The sequence below is a fragment of the Athene noctua genome, chromosome 4 (assembly GCF_965140245.1).
Source record: "Athene noctua chromosome 4, bAthNoc1.hap1.1, whole genome shotgun sequence".
Lineage (NCBI taxonomy): Eukaryota > Metazoa > Chordata > Aves > Strigiformes > Strigidae > Athene > Athene noctua.
This window is the reverse complement of record NC_134040.1, coordinates 73870487-73887092: the sequence shown is the minus strand read 5'-3', so window position 1 is coordinate 73887092 and position 16606 is coordinate 73870487.

Genomic DNA, 16606 nt, shown 5'->3' with positions numbered 1-16606 from the left:
TGTATTACTTGACACACAACCTTTGGTGTAACTCTAAATTTCTTCTTCAGAGTTAGTACTTCCCATAAACCACACATCAAAAGTGTCCAAGGATTGACATTTAGAGGTGAATATTTATCATAGTAATTTGCTGTCCTGATAAATTTTGATCATGTAACAAGTTAATTTCCATTTGGTGCAAGAGGCGTAAATACTCCAAATAACCTGGAAGGGTTTCAATACCAAATCCAATCTGTTACAGAAGAACTAGAGTAGAGCAGAAATATTGCAAGGCCAGTGCCATCCAGAAGATATAGCTTTCTAGAAGGCAGCGTATCTAAAAACTGCTGAAGCACATGGTACTAAAAGGAATGAAAAATGTGTGCAGTTTCCTGTATTTCAAATCCTATCATTTGATGAAATATTGTATAGGAATTTTTAGTGTCCTGTGGTACTATTAGCAGGATTTTCTAATTATCAGTAGACCTTAAATCTATCTCTGGACAGGGTAAACATTCCTTTTCTATGAACAAGTTCACATTTAATTAGTTCATTGCGTACGTTCACTTTATTTTTCTATATAATTAATCCTGAACTTATTTTTTTTCGTATCAGCACATTTCAGTGTTAAGTTGCTATTTATAATGAGTCTGAATTATGTCTTGATTTGGTTTCTTCCATTTATATATGCACTCCATATTAAAAAAAAATATTATGGTCATTTCAATTTTTGTTCTCATTTCTGGCACAACTCCAAAATAACAATTTATTAAACACTAAATGAATTACACATTTTGAACTTAGGTAAATGATACTGAGGAAATACAATTATGTACACTAAGTGTCCATTTGCTCACATAAAAAATCCATTATATCATTCATCACTACTGGAAAAATCTCTTCCAGGGAAAAATCCTGCCATTACTTGAAGCCAGTGGTAGATTTCAGTGTGTGCAGAACTAGCAATTTTGGGAAGGCTGTTCTCTGCCGCCTACACAAAAGTGATACTGAAGGTCATGTTTGAAATTTCTTAGCACAGTTGTTTAAGAACTTGGATTCCGTAGGTAAGTCATCTACAAACCTAACAGAACAAGATAGCATTTTGCACTGACAAATTCAGAATTCAGCGTGAGTTTTTCTTGGGTTTTTTTGTTGGGGTCTTTTTGTTTGGTTGGGTTTTTTTGTTTTTTAAGACAGTGTGGCAAGCACATTAAAAGGGATGAACAGGAATTCTGTGGCATGGTCAGGTAGAAAAGAGACACAAGAGGCTCAAATATACTGAGTCACATCTCAGAATTTGTAGGTTCTACATTTTGCATGGTATTTACAACATGCAAAAATTCTTACTCGGTGTTCTCCTGGCTCAACTGAAATCAATGAAAGATTTGCCCTCAAATATGCTGGAATCAGAATCCTTATTCATCACACTATTATTCCAGATCTCATGCTCAGCACAAAACTGGCATTTAAAACAACATCACCAAACTTCATACCAGAATCTGATGACTTCATGAACCCTAGACACTTGTGATCTGTGTTTCTGCTCTGACTTCTGCAGCTTCAATTTCAACCACACTTCCAGTGTCTGAAGATCCTTCAGTTGCCTTTGTTTACTCTGTACATGACAAACCCCAAAGCTCTTAAAGCTTCATCTAAAATATGAATTCAAAAGCCTTTACAGTTCCTTAATTTTCTCAGAAATATAATTATTACTATTAGACAAATTTATAGGGAGTTGCCATCTAAGAACTATCATTTATATTTACTTGAATTTATTTTCTTGCTCACAGCAAATAGAAGATAACCACCAGTTATTATTAATGCCACATTTACAAAACCTCTCTTGCATACCAGCAGTGAAGCCTGTGGTTAAGTCAGTCTGTTGTACACCAGTGAACAGTTTCTTTTGTCATTCTGAAACACGATTTCAAAGCTGAAAGCAGATAATTTGAATTTATAAAAGGTAAAATCTCTGAGGTTTCAATAGGCTTAGATCTGCTCTTCCCAGATGTCTTCTTTACTGGCTTAGAAAGAGAGTTTTTGTGATTCTGAATCATAAATCACAGTCTTGTTTAAAGTAGACCTACTATTTTGGGGGAGTACAATAACACTCTGACTGACATGCTAATAGATGGTTTTACATGTTGGCTCCATTGTCCATTATTTAAGATAAGGCAACTCACACTGAGATTTTTTTTTGTTCTCAGCAGATTATAAATAAACCCAGAATGAATGTGAATGCTAAAAGGAAACTGCTTGTACCATTTAGGTTTGAAATGCAGAAGTAAACACATGGCATTTACATTTTAGCAAACTTTTGCTAGAAGTATTTTTATCAGCATTGAAGGTATACTGAAAAGCAAGAAGTCTGATAGTGAACGCCTGACATTAATATAATCAAAGCTTATTTAAGCCATTTTGTAATACATTTAAGAAACCCCCACAAAACCAACCAAAACTCAGAAAACTGTATGCTTAATCTTATTGTAATTTAGAGCTTGAATTCCTGTCCTCATATGATTTAAAACTTGAACAGAGGAGTGGGCAGATACATTCAAAAGTACAGGTCAAAGGAATTTTCTTTACCTTGCCTGAGTAATCCATGGTGGCTGCTATAATCCAATGGACAGGCAATCATCAAATTCTTGTCATGAGCAGAGAGGAGGAAGACCTTTGAAACTTATTAAGATGGTTCATTCCTTTGCACGCTGATGCACCAAGGTGACAACTTGTTAGGTAAAGATTTACTATGGAAAATGAAGGCAAAGACAGCAACAGCCTCCTGTTGAGTTCCACCTTGTATGGAGCATCCCTCCACTTGTGTGCTGTGATTTCGATGCCTCAGCCCTCTGGATCCTGTCTTCCCCTGCTTCCAGTTCTCACTTTTCATACTTGGTACATAAACTTTGAACATTTCTGGTCTTCTTTTCCTTGGCCACAATCTCCCCAGCTGCAACAAAGACAGGCAGTGTTTTCCTCTACTTAGACCAAACTGTGCTTTGATATCTAAAGAAAATAATGATAAATATCTTTAATAAACATGGAAGAAAACTGTGCCTTTGTATTGCGTGGCCATCAAGCAACTCGCAGACAATAGGAAAGATGTACTGGTCAAAGATATGTAAGTCTAAGGTTTATCTGAAAATGATAACTGACCAATTTTCAGGAGAGATATCAATATTGCTGTAACTAATTAATTATAAAAAATTATTTCAGATTAGATGGGAGCTTTAATCTTAATTTATATGAGAGTCCTCAGGTTTATACATTACCAGGACAAGGAGGGTGAGATACATATATTATTTCTTTATTAGTTTTTAAATTCTCTGCTATATTTGCCAAAGGGTTTCACTGTCACTAACACTGACACTAATTTCACTAAATATTCTTCCAGTGCAAAGCTACATGATAAGCAATTTATTTGCAGTAACTCACTGTTCTCTATTACATCCGTCAGGTGCTGCTGAAATTATAGCAATACTAGACAAAGATGTTGCCAGAAGTATCCGAACCTGATATTTTAAGTCCTAATATATAAGATGTATCTCCAACACTTTGAGCCTACCATGGCATAAATTTTTGATCACTTAAAAAGAATTTTGACTATTAGTCTTATTCCACTACAGATGATGGAGTGAGCAATTCAAATTCTCTACTGAATTGTTCCAAGTTGTTTGGCCTTCAGCCAGAAATGACAGCAGCCCTTTGATTTGCACATCTCTTTACCTGTCTGCCATAAAAGACACAGCTTTAGACACCTGCAAAGTCAACTTTCTTCTGAGCATCCAAGCAGCCATAATAGGACAGAGAATATCATCACTACCCCAGTGAGTGTCTGAAGCTAATACGCAGTGCCTTGTGTTTTCCTGTTGAAATATAACATAATTAATGTGACATCACTTTTTGGAATACAGACATGTTATACTTCCGTTGGCATTTGAGTCAGCTAAGCAACATGGAAAATGGGTACGTGGGGGCTCAGATTTAGGGAGAATAAATTTCATCACATTTTCTTAACACTTCTGATAGTCTTGGGTATCGTAGAAGGACAACATGTATTAATAAACAAACTAGATGGATGGAATATCATACGATTCAAGACAAGAGTATTTACTATTCTAACTGATTCCCATTCCCTTCTTACATCTATTCTTATTCCCTCAAGAAACCTCAACCAACCAACCAAACCCCAACCAAACCAAAAAACGCCAACTCTAAAGCTAAAAATCACAGGAAATTAGAAAGAAGAGACAGGAACTGTTTGGCTGGATAAGATCAAATTTAAGTCTCCGAGACTGCCTGTTGCAGGTGCACACTTCCAGACAATTCCTTTTATTAAGACTCATGATAGAGGGTGAGGAATAACTGGATCAGCTATAAGGAAGAAAGGGGAAAATATCAAATATTTACAGAAGTATGGTGGCTGAGAACTGGATGCTTATATATTACTGAGGTTAATCTGCAACACTTGTCAATCAGCAATCACACTGCATTAAAGTACAACCCGGGTCTAATTTATTCACTGTTTGAGCTCTGACTGATCTGTGTGTTGCATAAAATTAACCTTTGCAAAACCCTCAAAACTTCTTACAGTGAGCTATTGCAAGAGTTACTGCAATGCTCCCAAAATAGATTTTTTCTATAATTGAAATATTTACTATATGATCTGAGAGTTTGTATCATAAAAATGAAGGTTTGAGACATGCTCACATAAACCTTATTGCATGTATAACATTTGACAAAATAATAGGATTAAAAAAGCTTGCAAAATACCAATAAGATTAACCAACACAGGCAAACATTATTCTCGCATTTTTCTCTGCTATACTGAACTTCAATTTTTGACATTACAAAATGACATTAATTCATTTGGATACGAATGAATCATCTGTAACTGAATTATTGGTATTTCTCTTAGGCTATATAACAAAAATAGCTGGAGTTTTTATTGACAGACTCTTTAAAGAATGTGGTAATGTCAAAAAACCCAACTGCATATAGAAAATCTCCATACTGATCATACCCAGCAAAAATACTCACAGACTGGTTGCTAAAAGTGATGAGGTGGTTCTGGGAAACACTGCAGTGATAAAACGTGTTAGGTATTGTTCTGTAAATATACCACTAAACCACAGATGGTATAGTAATACAAAAAGATTGCTACACTGAAAGTTCTTTTTTGGCTTTAACATTGTATTAATGTACTGCTAAATAATAATTAAAAAAATCCCTGTATGTGTTCAATTCCCTTTTAAGTCCTGACTCAAAGGGTAAAGGAAAACATATTTTAACTCCTAGTCTGAATATTTTATTACATTTGTGAATTCAAACCACAAGATTTCTGTCAAAAATAACCATTTCTAATTAAGCTCTGGATGTGATTTCTGCAGAAGCTAAGTTTATCTGCTGTAATGTTATGCATATTTATTTTATGGTCCTTGGGTTCCTCTGGGCTATCAATTTACATAAACGAGTTGCATTTTTTTTCCAAGTGATCATTCGTAACTGTTGTTACTGTATGATATAATTTTTTGCAATGATGCAATTTCAAAATTTAGTGTTTTTTTTTTTAAAAAAAATACTTCTTTGAAAAATATGTAGTTGAATGCAAAATGGAAAAAGCAAAGTACAATCTATTTTCTCATCTTAATTTTTATACATTTGTTAAAAAAAAATACAAAACAAACCAAGATAAGGTAGCTATAATATAATCTTGAACACTATTTTTTTTTCTTTCAAATGCAAGATTTCTTACAAAAGCAAAAAGCGGAAAGATAGTCACTTACTGTACTTGTTCCTAGATCCTGAAAGACCTTTCTAACCCCATCTTAGTAAACTTGAAGCTTGTTTCCCCGTAGCCAATAACTGAAAAGAAACAGAGCTACTTATCTTTGTTATTTATTATACTAGTATAATCAAAGTGAGTTTTTTGCTATTTAAGGTTTGTCATTGTTAAACTTGAATGACAGCATAAACAGTATGGAATATTTTATAAGAAGTTTGGGCAAAATTCTGAAGCTTCCCATTCCCAAAGATTTCTGAATAGATACATTTTATCATGATTTAATGACTTTTAAATGATTTTTATGCAGCAGATCTAAAAATGTCTGAATCAATAGTTCCATTTGGTGACTGAGTTCATTTTAGTATACAAAAATCAAAATGAAAAATTGTGACATTTAAGGTAACATTTTCACTAAGAATTAGGAAAATGTATACAGACATGACATATCTCTTAAAACCAGAAAAATCTAAATACTTATTGTTTTAATTAAAATCCCTGTATTTTGAAAAATAATATTTTTAATTAGAAAAAAAATACTGTGTAAATTTTTTATTGACTATAGTAATTTTTTTAAAATAGAACCCTTCAAAATGCTCTATTTTGTCAGTGGAAAAAAACAGAAAAACCCATCCTATATGTCAGAAAGCTTAAATTTAATATTTATCAAAAGTAAACACAGGTAATTAATTTTGCTCCTTCTAAACTCAGTGTTCTTTTTAAGAATCTTCATGGTATTTAGAGGGTTCTTACAGACACCTAGTACTGGACAAGTAGCTTTACTAATCTGCCAGTTAGAAAAACATAATGTCATAAAATGAGAAGACTAGATAGGCTTATTCTAACACTTGCAAAATTCAGCGTGCGTGGTGTCAGCATATATTAACAGGAGGATTCTGTCTTGGCTATGTATACATTTGGATCCAGATATGATCAAATAACATGGTTGCTCTTTTGCCTGGTTCATGAAGCCAGGAAGATGAACATCTGTGAACCAAAGGGCTGCCAGGAACCTTGAACACCAAAGTCAGCCGACTCCGCACCTGATGTGCACAAATGCTGCATACCATTCCCATGTGCTCTCGCCCACTCACCTCTGCTGACACTTATGAACTACTACTATGAACTTCTAATGGACAGCAGTATTTTATACTTGATTGCTTAAGCCAATTAAAATAATTGGTTATGTGCTGATCTCTAAGTGTTTGGTTATTACAAAATCCAGAAACCCACTCCCTTTTCACTTATGAAATAAATAGCAGTCTTACCTCACCTATTAGAAGCTGTACGTTATGATGTCAGCTTGTTAAGAGTCTATATATACACTATTACTTCCAGGATATGTAACAGTTGGTGGGGTTCTTATTCTTCTTTCATCTTTTTAGGAGCCTGTCAGCAGCATCAGACAGAAAATACAGACAAATCGGGCTTGTTGCCCAGCATCAAACTTCCTAACAGTCATCGTGAGAAGTCCAAAGACCATGTATTGAATTACTGATGATGCTTTTGTAGCACTTTCTTTATGTGAGAAGGTTTCTGATTCCAAGAACAGGCTCATTCCAAGTGTTTATCAGAACATCATGGCAGAAATGCTCTGCATCCTTTTTTCTCTACGTCATGCTCCAGATGAGCTAATCATATTTACATATTCCAGATGAGCAATCATATTTAGAGATCCTACCTGTTTGATGGTGAGTTTGGATCTTTTAAACAGTGAGAAAGATGTTTTTTTTTCTATAACTCCAAGAAAAATCAAGGTGAGATGATGGTTAAGACTTTAAAATAAATATGACAAACATACATATACAGTGATGACTGCTTTCCTGAAATGAGCCTATATTTTTTAGAAATATGACAAACTAAAATTCTATTTGACACATATGATAATAACATAAGATATAAAGATAAATTATCTTTCCTGCAGTATGCAATGTATCTCAAAGTGCAGTAAATTTCAATAAATTGCCACATATCTGTACACATTATTTTTTTCCACTATGTGATGAAGTGCTTTATTTTTTCAACTTGGTTGAATTTTCTCTAGGTTGCTACCAATAAATTGATTAAATAAACATCCATGCTGTAAATAAAATAGTGTTACTCTATTCAGTGTTGTTTTGTGACAGAAAACAATTTGTTTTACTCCCATTTCCCCACCCCCAGATCAGCATGCAATACAATATTTAAGGTGTCAGTACAAAATCAGTGAACTAGGTTTTAGACAGTTTTCAGTGTAATCTCAGATCTAAGATATACTTTTTGTGAGTCTTTACACAGGTTTTGGGTGACTGAATTAATTGTATTAGTTAAATACGAGCAACATTATTTAAACATGACCTCTCTTCCTGAAACTGTAAACAAAACTCAGCTTGTTTCAACATTAAACTAAACAATAACAGCATGTTGTATTTACCATATAAGGCCATCTTTAATGTTTATACAGCATCTGTTAAAATGAGGCTCTAATCCTGGCTGGAGCCTCTAAATGCTACTCAGTAGTAAAAAAAAAAAAAAAAAACAAAAAAAACCAAAAAAACCTATAATAACTATATTAATTTTCTTTTTAGTAATCCATGGATGCAGTAATTCAGCCAGAACAGCTGACATTCTTACTTCACTTATCAGCAAAAACTGAATAAGCAGACTGTTATAATAATGAGATCTCATGATATTAAAACATCATTAAAGTTATGGCAGTTACTGTTATGGGTATGCTGTAGAATAAAACATTTTAAAGACAAATTATGAACTAAACAATGCTTCATAAGATTACAGAATGAAGTACTTTCTGTGATACATTGATCAAATAATACTTATTTTACTCTGAGGCTAGGAATCATTCTGCCATAAAGGGCACCTTAGGCAACTTTGAAGACTCCACAGCTTTTGTCATCTCTTTTTCCTTTACCACAGCTAAGGTTATGGACGACTTACCTCCACAAGACCAAGGCAAGTTTTCCTCACTTTTAACTGCTGGGATGTGAATAGCCTGTATGACTTTACCACACTGCTGCAGTAACTAGGAACATTGTGGCCTCAGTATATCATCGTAGAGTTTTAAGCGTGATTAAAAAGGCTCTCCAATTGTTTGCTATTTCATCCTAGAATACAAATATTATTTTGTGCACTACAGTAAAGGATAATTTTTCCCAGTCATTTTATGCTCATTCTGTTCCTTCTCTTCTATAATACATAAAATATAAGTCCTACTTTTCTTGAGTTGCTAAACATACTGATCAAATCACAGGGAGTTTTAATATCAGACATACTTCTATGTATATTTCTATCTGATTTCCTATCGGTGTTTTTTTCAGAAACCCCTTTCTAGGTCTGTTATTCCTCACATTTTTAGTGAGAAGGTTTTTCCATCTAGTATTCTTTCCTCTCTGTGTTAAAAAACTGTGGAAGTAACTGCCTTCAGACAGCAAACACATGGTTTCAAGTCAGCCCGCATTTTTTACCTCCTCTTCGTAATTGGTCATAAGAGGCCAAGCCAATGCCCAAATGGAGCGTTGCTGTTAATGCAGCCTAAATATTTCAAAGAGAGTAAACAAGAATAAGTTGGATACCAAATCAATACTATTTTGCTTATAATCAAACTTCTCCACTGTTCCCCAAAGAGACCATATGACTCACATGACTGCCTCTTCAGTTTTGCCTGGAAATACTTGTAAGGTCCAGAATTATGATATTTACATATAAACAGAGAGAAACAGAAAATTAAAAGTTCTATAAGAGGAAAAAGAAGTATATTGATGAACAATACTTTCTTCCAATGACCTCAACAACACTTAAGAGTATAATGCCCTCAGCATCTACATTAAAACATCTGCCTCATCCTTCATCTAATCACAAATTAAACTGAAGGTCATGATTTAACCATGTGCCAGGATAACTGAGAGGCAGGAAATTTTAAGGGGGGGAAGAACAAATAGGCAGGCTGCTATTTTCTAGAATTGTATAATATCCAGAAATCCCTCAAGCATAGACAAAAAATTTATGACTAAGTTTAGGGCTTCAGCCACATGACAAAAGGAGCCTTAAAACTGTAAAAAATTTTAGATTACTTTTCCCAGCTTTAATTGCTCTCCTTTTGAGTTGATCCATCATTTCAGTAGGTTGCTGGATATACAACTACTTCCTGATGATAGAAGAACAAAGACTGGGTATATAACAAGAATAATGGCTGAGTACATAAGATTAAAGATCCGTCTACCAGAGAAGAAAGTTAGTATGTTACTAAATCTTGTACAGGATAAACTATGAATAGTTTTTGCTCTTAAGAACCCCAAATCCCCCTTCCTATAACATTTTCTGTCTGTAAAAATGTAAATTGTGTCTACAGGTCTGGCTACTGCATTATATTTCCATTATATTTCATTTTATGTTCACACTACAAAATTATATTAAATTTACAAACAATACATTTCAGACTATAGGGAATCAAATGGGGATTTTCTTTACCTTAAACCATAGAATCTGTAGTAACAGCTAAGCACCAACTTTCTCAAAAGAAACTTGGATCTACAGGAGTGTGAAAGATCCAGATCACCTGATGCCTCTTTTTAAGCATAAATCTGTACTTTTGAATGTAATCCCAAATTCTTTCTTTTGTTCACGTCCAACAGCACAGGTAGATATCAGGTCTGGGTAGAAGTGTTGCAGTGCATATCCTGCGACAAAACATTACACCAAAGAAAATATGGAACAACAATACTTACTGCCACTAGACACGCATAATCATTCAGCAACTAGAAAGGATTCTGGCAGTTCTGACTATAGTCACTTTCCTGGTAGGAAAGAATGCTGGCAAATACAGCAATTCTGCAATTTTGGGTTGATTTATTAAGAGCATGTCATTAGCTTTACAATCCAGAGCTGGTCAAGGTATTAGAGTCTTTAATATTTTGTCAAAAATGAATAGGGTACCACTTCTTACTGAAAACATTGGGAGCAAAACAGCTGTTAGAAATTCTCCTTCCTACTTTCAACTTGGCTGGAAGGTCTCTTCTTTTAATATTTTAAGCATGCATCAAAATATCTTTTTGTTCTTCAGTGCCAAGCTTTCTGTAAACCTTTAGAAAATTTAGAGCTTATTACTGCTTATTACACTGACCAGCACTGTCTCATGACCTTCCACTTCCTCTGTGCATATACTTCTACCTTGTCTGTCCTATGGAGCATATTCATGTTCTGTGTTTATACCTGTCCTGCATGTCCCAATGTCCTATGCCAGAACAAATAAACAACAATATGGAAACTGTGATGGGGCCCACTATTTCCTCACAAGCATTGGGAATTAAAACCTAGATGAGCTGGCATTATTAAAACGTTTGTCAATTGTTGATGCCAGAATAGATCCTAATTTCTTTATTATTTTAACTCTAGAGGATGGATAAATAACGGATCAAATGTATATAAGAAAATCTGAAGAAACACCAGTAAGAGCATCATTATGAAATAGAAATGTTGATATAGAAATACTTTCTATGTTGTGAAGTTTAACTTTTACACATACACCTAAATTATGCTGAATTCCCCTAAATTATGCAGCTAGTCTCTCTAAACAAAGTCAGGCTATATATAAAAATGAAAAGATAATACATATGTGAAAAACTCTTCAGGATTAGAACTACTAATTTGTATAACCCTTTAATCTGCAGCACAAATAGATTAATAATGATTCTTTTTAGTTGGCTTCTCTGGCCCTTATCTGAAATCCAGCATGTCTTTTCCATGGCCAGAATAGAATCAACCAGTGGAGAAGTCACAGGAAAGTCCTGTTAAGTTCTGTTTTTTTGAAGGACAGATTTTATCATAGAAATTCTGTTCAGATTGGTGTGAGTGGCATCTATTCCCTGGTCTCACCCAAGGCAAAAGCTGACTACTAATGTTCTTTGAGCCTTGCTTCATGATCATTAATTTGACACAGCACTCCTCTGAGTTCTATTCCAATTCAAAACTTTTACCAGGGAAGTTTGTGCTCAGTGAAATGAGGATCATAGTTAATTTTAGATTAATTATATCATATCCAGTGAGAAACACATTAATAGCATTAGTATAGTTCAGTCATGATTTCTTTTTTTCCGGAAGCAAATTCTTTTCATTCTGAAGAGGTTTAATAAAAATTAGACTGACACATTTATACAAGCAGCATTGAATGTCACAGCATCCGTGATTAAACATTGAGGGTGGCATGTCAAATTCTTGGCAAAGTCTAGAATCGCTCCAATTTTCCAGAAGGGATTGGCATATACATAATGTCACCATTTATTATAAAGCTGCTGAGCTGCATTTTTAATGAAAAAGAAATATTTTACTGTGGTCAGTCTACACTGTGCATATTTACATAATATTTAAATAAAGACTAAATTTTAAGGTGAACCATAAATTGTTTGATTGACAAAAGTGTAAGTCCTAGAGTCCTACTTACCATTAAATGTAATGTGTTAATACTATAAAATCAAGATGTCAGAAACCTAAGACAGTTTACCATTTATAGATTACTGAACTAATGACCAAATAACTTTCGTACATTTTTCTTTACAACTATATCAAGCAAAATAGTGGCAATGTGAGTAGAGGTAGCATAATTTCTTCCATTCAACCCTTGACATCACCAATAACTTTCCAAAATGTTTCTCTCATAGATTTATGAATTTACAAGAAAAAAATCAGAAATCAGTTTCTGAAAAAATAGACAAGTAAAAGGAAAAACATTCATATTATTTTAAAGAAAGATCTTCATAATTTTGAATTGTTCAATCAGCGATTTGACTATAAAAATAAGTAGTTGGCATAGAAATATTTGTCAGTGAATCAAATTCTTCAATTGTTAGACAGTGGTTTTGGTTCAAACAAATATTCAGGAAATTTAGGTAGGTAAGGTGTAACTTTTTCACTCTTCTGTCTTTAGCAACAGAATTGACTCTTTTTTATATATGCCAAAGATTTGGTAAACTTTTTTCACTTTTCCATTTAGATACATGGCCAAGTGTCAAACTCCCTTCGAGGCAGAGAGAATAAGAGTATCTACAGAGACTGAGAGCCATAAAAATGTATTCTTGACAACAGTGGAGTGTGAAACCATGCTAGCAACTTTCAATGACATAAGGCCAAATTTTCTCACTAATGGCACAAATTCCTACTTACCACTTTTCTGAATAATATTTAAATTTCACTATTATACATGGATAACATGCAACATAACCCTTCAACAGCATTAAAGTGATTGGTTTTCTTATTTGGACCTGCAGGTGGTATTTCTCTTTTGGGCACAGTCAATTAAGAAAACAGACACTTGAATAAATTTGTTGAGCTCAAAGTTACATTCAAATCTTATTCTACATGTACACTACTTTCATACTGGTCTGACTTTGGCTTCAGAACAGTGACTGCTTTACTCAGGGTTAGACCATTGTTAAAATTCCTTAATTTATGGAATTTATAAAATCAGTGCTTTGGAAGACAATAGTAGAGCATACAAGCATATCCTCTTGTATGCATCTTGACGGTTCTGGCACATTCTGTCTTCAAAATTGTGTATCTTACAACTATGTGTTGACTGTTCCATTGCATATAAATATAAGGGTGGTAAAAGGAACATCAAAAGACATCTAGCCTTTTTACACTGAATGAAGCATCATAAATGCACTTCAGGTTATCATAAATTCAGTGGAAGATACCTAGATGGCAGAGTGCATCCATTGCAAAGACTAGTTGATCCATAACACCTCAGGATCTAAGTTTCCAGCTGATTCCTGCAGATTCCCAGAGAAGATATCTCTTCATCTGATGGAACGTTTTGCTAGTAGACCATAGATATTTCTGCCAATGTCTTAGGCATATTTATCATAAATAAACTCCATGGATGAGTTTCGAACATCTCATATTTTGCTTTATTTTTGGGAATACACTTATGTGAACTAATAAGAGGAGACTGGTATAAACCCAAAGAAGAAATTGAAATAATATTTGCAAGTCACTTAAAATAATGATATATGTCCTGTGGAATTCATTTGGTTCCAGAGCTGATGCTTCAGCTATTAATGCAGGAATTGATCTCAGAAAAGCCTCTCATTCATTTTCCTCATACTCCCTTTCATTTGTCACATTTGTTCCTTTTCTCTTATAGTGGATGCTCTTTGTATCCCCTCTAGGTATGCAATGCCAAGCCAAGACTCCGGTAAGATTCATTTGTTCCACTGCTAACCATCTTAAAGGAAGGACTATTTATTATCATGAAAGACTCAAATTAGTAATATTAAAAATCTCCTATTTAGTTCAAAAGGCCTATTCTACTTTAAATACTTGGGAGGCTGTGGGAATGTCTGTATACACTTTGGACACACAGCTTAGACATGTAGTCTCAATGGAGAGAAAGTTTCCTTCTAAAGGAGTTTCTAGTGTTTGCTGAAGCAATTTTTAAATGGAATTTGAAATCTGACTGTTTTGTGGAAGACTGATAGGGATGTGGCAGCAGAATTCTTCTATACAGAAGAGAAAAAGTAAAATTTTCCTCCATCTAGAGTCACATTGATGCCAGTCTTCATAGAACTCATTTGTCCTTGTCGCTGATATTTCTGTATCTGGAAAGCCATAGGTTTCAGGACAGTACTCAGACAGACTTATGTTTAGTGTGTGACATCCAAGAAGAGAAGGAAAATAAGGATGAACAACAATAAAAAAGAACACACATAATTTTTGCTAAATTAAATGGTCAAACAGCTTAAGTGACAATACTGATCATTTACGAAGTTGGAAGATAAATCCTTTCCTCACTCAGGTACCATAAGCTACTTCAGATCACCCCTTTCCAAGATACTGTTACTACAGGTGAGTTTCCTTTTGAAAGCAAATAATAAATCCCTAATCGATCCATTCTGTGTCAATTGCACAATGCCACAGGGTCTCTAGTTTGATCTGCAGCACACGAAAGCAGTTATAACTACCAGTAGCCATATACTGTAATACAGAAGTAGGAATTATCCACAGCTGTGCACTGTACAAAATGCAGTGTTACCTGACAACTCTGGTGGTGCAGTGCTAGCAGTGTGACGGGCTTCTCTTCCTTCTTACCAGCCTTCCAGAGGTGTTCCTTATGGTAAGTGAGCAGGGTAACCCTACTTGCTTTGCTTCTCTCTGAACAGTAATTTAACATCTAAGAGGGGAAAAGGGTATAAACAAAAATATACAAAACTACCCCAGTGTAAATCCACCAAGTTCATAGGCTAGGGATCACAGAATATTAATACGTGCATTCCTTTAAGCTGTTGGGGTGGCTCTTAGACAATGCATACCAGATGTTTCACATTACCTGTTTGTCTCTAAGGTTTAGGCTAGTAAAATATCTGACCCGGTTGCAGAGTCTCCCCTCTTGCTGAACTATTATTGTGCTTCCTGTAAGTCAGATCTTCATGGAACATGAAAGAAGATACAGACTAGCTGGGACGGAGTGATCACATTGAGAGGGGTGGAGTAAAATTCTTAAGAATACAGGTTAAATGCAAAGTAAACCCACAAAAATGTTTTAACTGGAAATTTTGGTGTTTGTTCAACAATAGACTTGTATAATTGAATTTTCAAGGTTAAAACTAACAGTAATCTTTACAATTCCCCAAGAAAGGAAAACCTCAAATTTTGACATTCTCTAAAATCACATTTGCAGATTTGATGTTTAATGGATTAATTTCCTTTCAAGCAAACTGAAAACAGAACTTTTACTTCCTAAACAATGTTTTACCACCACTCCCCAAGAAACCTCCATTGTCAAAACTAAAAAGCCTCCTATCAGCTATTTCATCCTGATTGTAATTTCCCTCCTCACAAATTTATGTTATAGTATGTACAGAGTAATGAGGCTCTCTAGTGCAATATACCAGGCAAAGAAATGATGGCTAATGCAGTTGTTCCACTGTATAAATGTTTCCAGTAATTTATCCATCAAAAGTAAGAAAGAGGTTTAATTATATTGTACAGCATGAATATTTTGTCCATCAGAAATGACATGCACAATGATGGCCTAGTGAAGTTAAATACTAGAAAAAATAAAATAATTCATAGCAGAAAGCTCATGAATTTTCATTTTTTCTTTTAAAAAGACCACAGTAGGAAAAAAAGATGCTATGAAATAATTAATTTTTCAGTGCTATTAATACAGTTTGCTCTGACCTGAATACTGATGTTTTGCAGATCACACTATATCTAAGACTAGTCATTTCAAGGGTGAAAATGGGAGCAATATCATTCACTAGATATCTCCTGTTTCTTTTAATATCTTTTTTGGTAGGAAGGATCATTTAGGCTTTGTTTCAGATCAGGGCTTTTTACTTTTAATCTTCATTACTAATGAAAATCTAGAGACCAACATCATATTCATTTAATATACTATAGAATAATTCATGCCTGAAAGAGTAAATTAAAAAGAAAGAAAGAAAAAGCAAGCCTCCCTTCTAGAAAGGGACATTAGTCATTTCTCTCTGTCATTTTTTTGGCAGCTGATGTTCTATGTTTTGTAAATCATTACATTTAAAAGAGCTGAAGCTGTAAAACTAATGTAGCAGGTCAGGGAAAACAACCAAAACAGGGTCAGAGAATCTGAACCCATGTTAACAGTTCAGTCAGTCTTTCCGTCACATCACTTTTCACTCTTCATTTTAGCATGCTAACTTATCAATATCACTGCTAATAAGAAATACTACTCTCTACGTGCTTTCAGAGACCTTTGCTGCAGAAATATAACCAGAACTTTGGGGAAGAAAAGGACTAAGGTGTTTTCTCAAAGCATGTATTTATAGAAAGATTTTGTAATAAGAGTAGCAATGAAAAACAAACCACCAATGTAAA